The sequence below is a fragment of the Oncorhynchus masou genome, unplaced genomic scaffold (genome assembly GCF_036934945.1).
Source record: "Oncorhynchus masou masou isolate Uvic2021 unplaced genomic scaffold, UVic_Omas_1.1 unplaced_scaffold_11153, whole genome shotgun sequence".
Lineage (NCBI taxonomy): Eukaryota > Metazoa > Chordata > Actinopteri > Salmoniformes > Salmonidae > Oncorhynchus > Oncorhynchus masou.
Window position 1 is genome coordinate 1 of NW_027000883.1, and position 8,143 is coordinate 8,143.

Genomic DNA, 8,143 nt, shown 5'->3' on the forward strand with positions numbered 1-8,143 from the left:
TATGCCACTTTGTTTACATACTCATCTCATATGTATATACTGTACTCGATACCATCTATTGCATCTTGCCTATGCCGCTCTGTACCATCACTCATTCATATATCTTTATGTACATATTCTTTATCCCTTTACACTTGTGTGTATAAGGTAGTAGTTTTGGAAGTGTTCGTTAGATTACTTGTTGGTTATTACTGCATTGTCGGAACTAGAAGCACAAGCATTTCGCTACACTCGCATTAACATCTGCTAACCATGTGTATGTGACAAATAAAATTTGATTTGATTTTGATTTGATTTATATTTGCAACAGAGAACTATTTTTGTCATAAATGCCTGACTTTGAAAATTTGAATTTATGCAATGAATATCTGTAAAATTTGGTTTACTCCTTGCTGGTTGTTATAGCAGCAGTTTCTGTAGTATAGTGGTTATCACATTTGCTTCACACGTGAAATGTCCCCGGGCGGAAACAGTGATAATATATTTATGGAATAATTAATGTATTTGTAAAAGATAATTATTTTTCATAAATGCCATCATTTGGAAATTTGACTTTATGTAATGAATATCTGTAATATGTGGTTTACTCCTTGATGAAAATTCAAGCAGCAGTTTCTGTAGTGTTGTGGTTTGCACCGTCACTTAAAATGCTGAAAGTCCCTGGTTCAAAACTGGGCAGAAACAAAGGTAATTGACACATGCAAAAGTTGTCATATTTGTAAAAGATAATTATTTTTCATAAATGCCTTATTTTGGAAATTTGACTTTATGCAATGAATATCTGTAAAATTTGGTTTACTCCTTGATGACAATTCAAGCAGCAATTTCTGTAGTGTTGTGGTTTGCAAGATCACTTAAAATGCTCAAGGTCTCCCTGGTTTGAAACTGGGCAGAAACAGGTAATCGACACGCAAAAGTTATCGTATTTGTAATAGAGAAAAAAAAATCATAAATGTCTTATTTTGGAAATTTGACTTTATGCAATGAATATCTGTAAAATTTAATTTACTCCTTGATGACAGTTCAAGCAGCAGTTTTTCTAGTGTAGTGGTTATCACATTTGATTCACAATTGAACCAGTTGGAAACAGCGATAATTGACACATGGAATAATTGATTTATTTGTAAAAGAGATTTATTTTTCATAAGTGCCTTATTTTGGAAAGTTGAATTTATGCAATGAATATCTGTAAAATTTGGTTTACTCCATGATGACTATTCAAGCAGCAGTTTTTGTAGTGTAGTGGTTTGCATGTTTGCTTCACATGCGAAAGGTCCCTGCTTTGAAACCGGGCAGAAACAGCGATAATTGACACATGCAACAATTATTATACTTGAAAAAGAGATTTGTTTTTCATAAATGCCTTTCTTTGAAAAGTTGAATTTATGCAATGAATATCTGTAAAAATGGTTTTAGTCCTTGCTGATAACTCTAGAAGCAGTTTCTGTAGTGCAGTGGTTATGACATTAACCTCATACGCGGAATGTCCCCAGTTCGAAACTGCACGGAAGCAGTTACATGGAATAGTTATTGTATTTGAAAAATGTATTTATTTTTCATGAATGCCTTATATTTGGAAAGTTGAATTTATGCAATGAATATCTGTCAGATTTGGTTTACTCCTTGATTACAATTCAAGCAGCAGTTTCTGCAGTGTTTTGGTTTGAAAGTTAACTTCAAATACTAAAGGTCCCTGGTTTGAAACTGGGCAGAAACAGAGATAATTGACACATGCAAAGGTTTTCATATTTGTAATAGAGAAATATTTTTCATAAATGCCATATTTTGGAAATTTGACCTTATGCAATGAATATCTGTAATATTTGGTTTACTCCTTGATTACAATTCAAGCAGCAGTTTCTGTAGTGTTGTGGTTTGAAAGTTAACTTCAAATGCTCAAGGTCCCTGGTTTGAAACTGGGCAGAAACAGAGGTAATTGACACATGCAGAAGTTATCGTATTTGAAATAGAGGAATATTTTTTTCATAAATGCCTTATTTTGGAAAATAGTTTCTTTAGTGTCGTGGTTTGCACATTCACTCAAAATGCTAAAGGTCCCTGGTTTGAAACTGGGCAGAAACAGAGATAATTGACACATGCAAAAGTTATCGTATTTGTATTAGAGACATTTTTTTCATAAATGCCTTATTTTGGAATTTTGAATTTATGCAATGAATATCTGTAAAATTAGTTTTAATCCTTGATTACATTTCAAGCAGCAGTTTATGTAGTGTCGTGGTTTGTACGTTCTCTTAAAATGCAAAAGGTCCCTGTTTCGAAACTGAGCAGAAGAATTTCATCACCTACCAACCAGTAAGAATTCCATCTTTCACAGACCTGTTAGTTTTTCTTTCAGAAGCCCTCCTGTTCTCCACTCATTATCTGTATTAACTGTTTGAACTCGTTACCTGTAAAAAAGACACCTGTCCACACACTCAATCAAACAGACTCCAACCTCTCCACAATGGCCAAGACCAGAGAGCTGTGTAAAGACATCAGGGATAAAATTGTAGACCTGCACAAGCCTGGGATGGGCTACAGGACAATAGGCAAGCAGCTTGGTGAGAAGGCAACAACTGTTGGCGCAATTATTAGAAAATGGAAGAAGTTCAAGATGACGGTCAATCACCCTCGGTCTGGGGTCATATGCAAGATCTCACCTCGTGGGGCATCAATGATCATGAGGAAGGTGAGAGATCAGCCCAGAACACACGGCAGGACCTGGTCAATGACCTGAAGAGAGCTGGGACCACAGTCTCAAAGAAAACCATTAGTATCACTACGCCGTCAAATATTAAATCCTGCAGCGCACGCAAGGTCCCCTGCTCAAGCCAGCGCATGTCCAGGCCCGTCTGAAGTTTGCCAATGACCATCTGGATGATCAGGAGGAATGGGAGAAGGTCACATGGTCTGATGAGACAAAATAGAGCTTTTTTGGTTTAAACCCACTCGCGTGTTTGGAGGAAGAAGAAGGATGAGTACAACCCCAAGAACACCATCCCAACTGTGAAGCATGGTGGAAACATCATTCTGGGATGCTTTTCTGCAACGGGGACAGGACGACTGCACCGTATTGAGGGAGGATGGATGGGGGCCATGTATGGTGAGATCTGGCCAACAACCTCCTTCCCTCAGTAAGAGCATTGAAGATGGGTGGTGGCTGGGTCTTCCAGCATGACAACGACTCAAAACACACAGCCAGGGCAACTAAGGAGTGGCTCCGTAGAGAAGCATCTCAGGTCACAGGGCTAGCCAGTCTCAGACCTGAACCCAATAGAAAATCTTTGGAGGGAGGTAGAATGTCTGTATTGCCCAGTGACAGGCCTGAAAACTGGGGATCTGGAGAAGGTCTGTCAGGAGGAGGAGTGGGCCAAAAATCCCTGATGCAGTGTGTGCAAACCTGGTCAAGAACTACATGAGGAAAGCGTGTAAGTCTCTGTAATTTCAAACAAGGTTCTGTGCCAAATATTAAGTTCAGCTTTTCTGATGTATCAAATACTTATGGCATGCAATAAAATGCTAATTAATTACTTTAAAATCATACAATGTGATCTTCTGGATTTTTGTTTTAGATTCCGTCTCTCACAGTTGAAGTGTACCTATGATAAAAATTACAGACCTCTACATTCTTTGAAAGTAGGAAAACCTGCAAAATCGGCAATGTATCAAATACTTGTTCTCCCCACTGTAATTGACACATATTCGTATTTGTAATAGAGAAATATTTTTCATAAATGCCTTATTTTGGAAAATTGACTTCATGCAGTAATTATCTGTAAAATTTGTTTTACTCCTTGATGACAATTCAAGCAGCAGTTTCTGTAGTGTTGTGGTTTGCACGTTCGCTTAACAGGCGAAAGGTCCCCGGTTTCAAGCTGGGCGGAAACAGCGCTAATTGACACATGGAATAATTAATGTATTTGTAAAACATATTTATTTTTCATGAATGCCTTATTTTGGAAATTTGAATTTATGCAATGAATATCTGTAAAATGTGTTTACACCTTGATGACAATTCAAGCAGCAGTGTCTGTGGTATTGGTTTGCACGTTTGCTTCACACCGAAAGGTCACGGTTCCGAGCCGGGTGGAAACAGTGAATTGACACATGGAATGCAATGAATTATCTGTAAAATTATGTTTACTCTTTGCTGATAGTTCTCGTAGCAGGTTCTGTAGTAGTGTAGTGGTTATCATGTGCGCTTTACACGCAAAAGGTCCCAGATTTCAAGCTGGGTGGAAACAGTGCTCATTGACACATGCATTAAGTACCGTATTTGTAATATAGACATTGTTTTTGTCATAAATGCCTTATTTTGAAAATTTTAATATATGCAATGAATATCTGGAAAATTCAGTTTATTCCTTGCTGATAGTTCTCGTAGCAATTTCTGTAGTGTAGTGGTTATCACGTTTGCTTAACACGCGAAATGTACCTTGTTTCAGAGACGGGTGGAAACAGAGCTCATTGAGACATGCAATACGTCCTGTATTTGTAACAGAGAATTCCCATTTTCATGAATGCCTCCCATTCTGTGAATTCAATTCCATGCAATGAATATCAGTAAAATTCAGTTTACTCCTTGCTGATAATTCATGCAGGAGTGTCTGTAGTGTAGTGGTTACTATGTTTGCTAAGTATGCGAAAGGTCCCGGTTTGAAACCTGTTGGAAACAGCACTCATTGACGCATAAAATATTTAACATATTTCTAACAGAGAATACATTTTTATAGAAATGCCCCCAACTTTGCATAGTTTTCATAAATGCCCCCGATTCAAAACAGTGCTCTTTGACACATGCAATTATTACTGAGTTTGTAACACAGAATTTTCATAAATGCCTTATTTTGGAAATTCGAACACACGTGCATTGAATATCATAAATTCGGTTTATTCCTTGCTGATAGTTGGAGCAGCAGTTTCTGTAGTGTAATGGTTATCACGTTGCTTGGCAGTGTCTCTCAATCCCCTGGCATTAACTGACAAGACATTAAATATAATTTTGTTTTATGTTCAGTCCCTTTTCCCCTTGGTCAGAAACATTGTGGTTAACTTCAGGCTGTCCACCATAGAGCCACGCAAGGAAGTCTTTGGTAAAAGGTATGTGCCTAATGAAGAGAATCCAGAGTCGTATGGAAGTCAGAGGTCGGGGCCTGAGACGCACTCTGTGCACTGTTGGCCGGGTTCTCGCGGGTGGTTCCCGAACACACTAGCCACATTTTCAGAGGTTGTGGGGAAAAAGGCACAGACAGACACACTATCTTGGTGAATGTACCTTTTTTTAAAGTAAAATGGAGGGGAAACAGGGGACCTCACGGAGGGCGCTTCGCCTTCCTTTCCCTCCCTTCTTCTCCTGGCTGTTTACATGCCTCTGTGTAGTTTTTTTCCTTGACAATGGGAGAAAAGCGTTGCACCGTTCCTGAGGTACTGCAAAACCGGGTCGATGCATGGAGCAGACAGAGCAAGCCCCATTACCGACTCCCCGTTCGAAAAATCAATTTAATACATAATCCCCCGATGGGGGACTTATCAGATATTAAACTTATAAGAACAGATGATTCAAAGCGTTTATTTAACTTTTCCATCAAACACAGTGAACAATTCACACGTCTATAACCATATTAGATGCTCTTATCGAACCAAGCAGTTTTCAACACAAAACTCACTGGTTTAAAAAATATACATAATAATTCAATTAAAATTGTTTTACAATAATGTACCACAACATCATATCATACACCATAATCTATTTTCCAGTTGAAATATCAGCAAACCAAAAAGTGTTAAACTGACTGACATGTCCTTTTTCAATTTATGGTGCACGCAAGGACAAATAATATTGAACGAAAAAAATCATGTTTTTCTGTAAGGATCAAATTCCACCTTCTTCCTGGTTGGTTTATTTCAGGGTAAAGATAGTCAACCAGAAATATCTCATTTAAGTATTGACACCTCTTTGCTATGACACTCCAAATGAAGCTCAGGTTTATCCAATTTCCTTTGATCATTATTGAGATGTAACTAGAACTTGATTGGAGTCCACCTGTGGCCAATTAAATTGTTTGGACATGATTTAGAAAGAAACACACTTGTCTATATAAGGTCCCACAGTTGACAGTGCATGTCAGAGCAGAAACCATACCATCAAGTCCAAGGAACTGTCTGTAGATCTCCAAGAGAAAATTATGATGAGACATACTGTATATCCATATTGTGTTTGGTTTGATAGGCCAGTATTGGTTTTTGTTGCTTGGTTTTGTGCTGTTGGAAGATAATGGTTGTTTCCAGGCCCTGCTAGCCTGAACTCTTGTTCTCTTTCTGTTGGGAAGTCAGTCTAGGAGGTGAGTAAATCGCTGTGTAGTAGGAGATTTGTGTAGGGTAGTGGAACTTGCTACCTGAGCTATCGCCTTAATTACCCTGGTAGCCTTGGCGATGTGTTTCATATTTTTGGGACATGTTTAAAGAAAGCATGGTTAAATGTTTACGTTATTTTCGTGTGGTGGTCTGTGGACTCGGGCGAGTTGTCTTGGGGAGCACATCCGTGGCCTAGGTGGGGGTTAGCCAGCACGTTGAGGAGTTTTTCCTATGCCAACGGGGCCACAGTCGCAGAATTCACCACTGCAAATCTGCCTCCACTGGTGACTCAGGTTTGGGTTACTGTAGGTTTTGGGGGAAGCTCCATGTCTCATCTCCTCTTCGTGACAGTGCTCCAGGGTGATTGTCATTTCTCTGGTTGTGGTTTGATGTGCCTCGGCAGAGGGGTTGAGCAAGATTGTTTAACTTGTGACTAATGGTCGTCTCACGTGCACAAGTTCGTCTGCTCTTCCCATCAGAGGGGGACCTGTTAGAGTTGTGTACTAAAGAACAGCTGCTGCAGATGTCTCAGAACACCTTACAAGGTTAAATTATTAGCAAATTAGTGAAATTCTTGATCGTTGTTGGAAGTGACCTAGTGAATCGTTAGAAGTGACTATGAATCGTTGGGAAGTAGGCTGTGGATGGCTGGAGTTCTGGCAAAAATTAGGACCCTGATGTTTCCTTGCTGGGCCCTGGAGGATGATTTTGTAAAGTCAGCTTGTTGGTCTTTGTGCGCCATTTGCCTGAATGCTTACGTGAACCTGACCATTGGTTGGGGTTGTCATCTATCTTTCCCTGTCTGTTCCCCTCCTCCGGTCTTGTTTTCAACTCCTCTTAAACATTGCTTCCCTGGAGTGCGCAGAAGGGTTGCTTTGTGGGGAGTCATGAGGGAGGAGGTTGGTTGGTACAAAGGTGGAGGGTGTGGAACACATAACCCCTCATCAATGCAGGAGCGCAGAGAAGCTAGCTGGTGGGCTGGAGCCTTGAGAGGCTGTGTCAGTTGGGCTGTGCAGAGGGCTAAGGTGTCAGGAAGGTCCTTGACTGGGTCCCTGTTTATGGGGGAATGATGGTCGACCCTCCCACTCTGTCATGCCGTATTCTGTCTTTGTTCTTGTTTCCTTGTTAGGATGCCGGTGGGGCGGGGGTTGGGGAGGGTGGTCAGCTAGCAGGAACACCTGGGCCAGGTGTCCCAGGAACAAATGGACACTCTTCCACATTCATGGAAGAGACTCTCTCTCATGCAGACTTTTATTACCTATCTAGAGATTGGTGTTAGTGGTTCTTAGTGGCCTTTGTTTGTTTGTTTGCATTGGCACCTTCAGCACCACTGCATTTATCACATTCATGTCGCATGCAAAACACTCCAGCCTACACCCTGCCTGATTACTGATTACACACACCCTATGTATATTTTCCTGCTGTGTTGCTTTTTTTGGAGTTAATAAATGCTCTCTTTTCTTCACTCCTTATCTCACTGTCTCCCATGCCTGTTCACCCGGGCTTTGAGCCGGTTCGTGACAGCAAACTAAAACAAGTGTTGAAAGCTTTCACAAGAGCACAGTGGTCATCCATCGTTGTGGGAAAAAAAAATATGACTCGGCACGAGAGCCGTGCACGTCCCAGCCAAACTGAGCAGCTGAGCAAGAGGACCTTGGTCAGGAGGTGACCAAGAACCCAATAACCACTCTGACAGAACTACAGAGTTTATTGGCTGAGATGGGAGAACCTGCCAGAAGGACAACAGTCTCTACAGCACTTCATTAATCTGGGCTTTATGGGAGAGTGG

At 40.4% G+C, this 8,143-nt stretch overlaps 1 non-coding gene across 1 annotated transcript; it reads right to left on the minus strand.

The window, feature by feature from the left end:
* Nucleotides 1–5,403: 5,403 nt before the first annotated feature.
* LOC135529197 (U2 spliceosomal RNA) lies at nt 5,404–5,603 on the minus strand. The gene has a single exon (XR_010453668.1). It is a non-coding gene; the product is annotated as a U2 spliceosomal RNA (small nuclear RNA).
* Nucleotides 5,604–8,143: the final 2,540 nt, after the last annotated feature.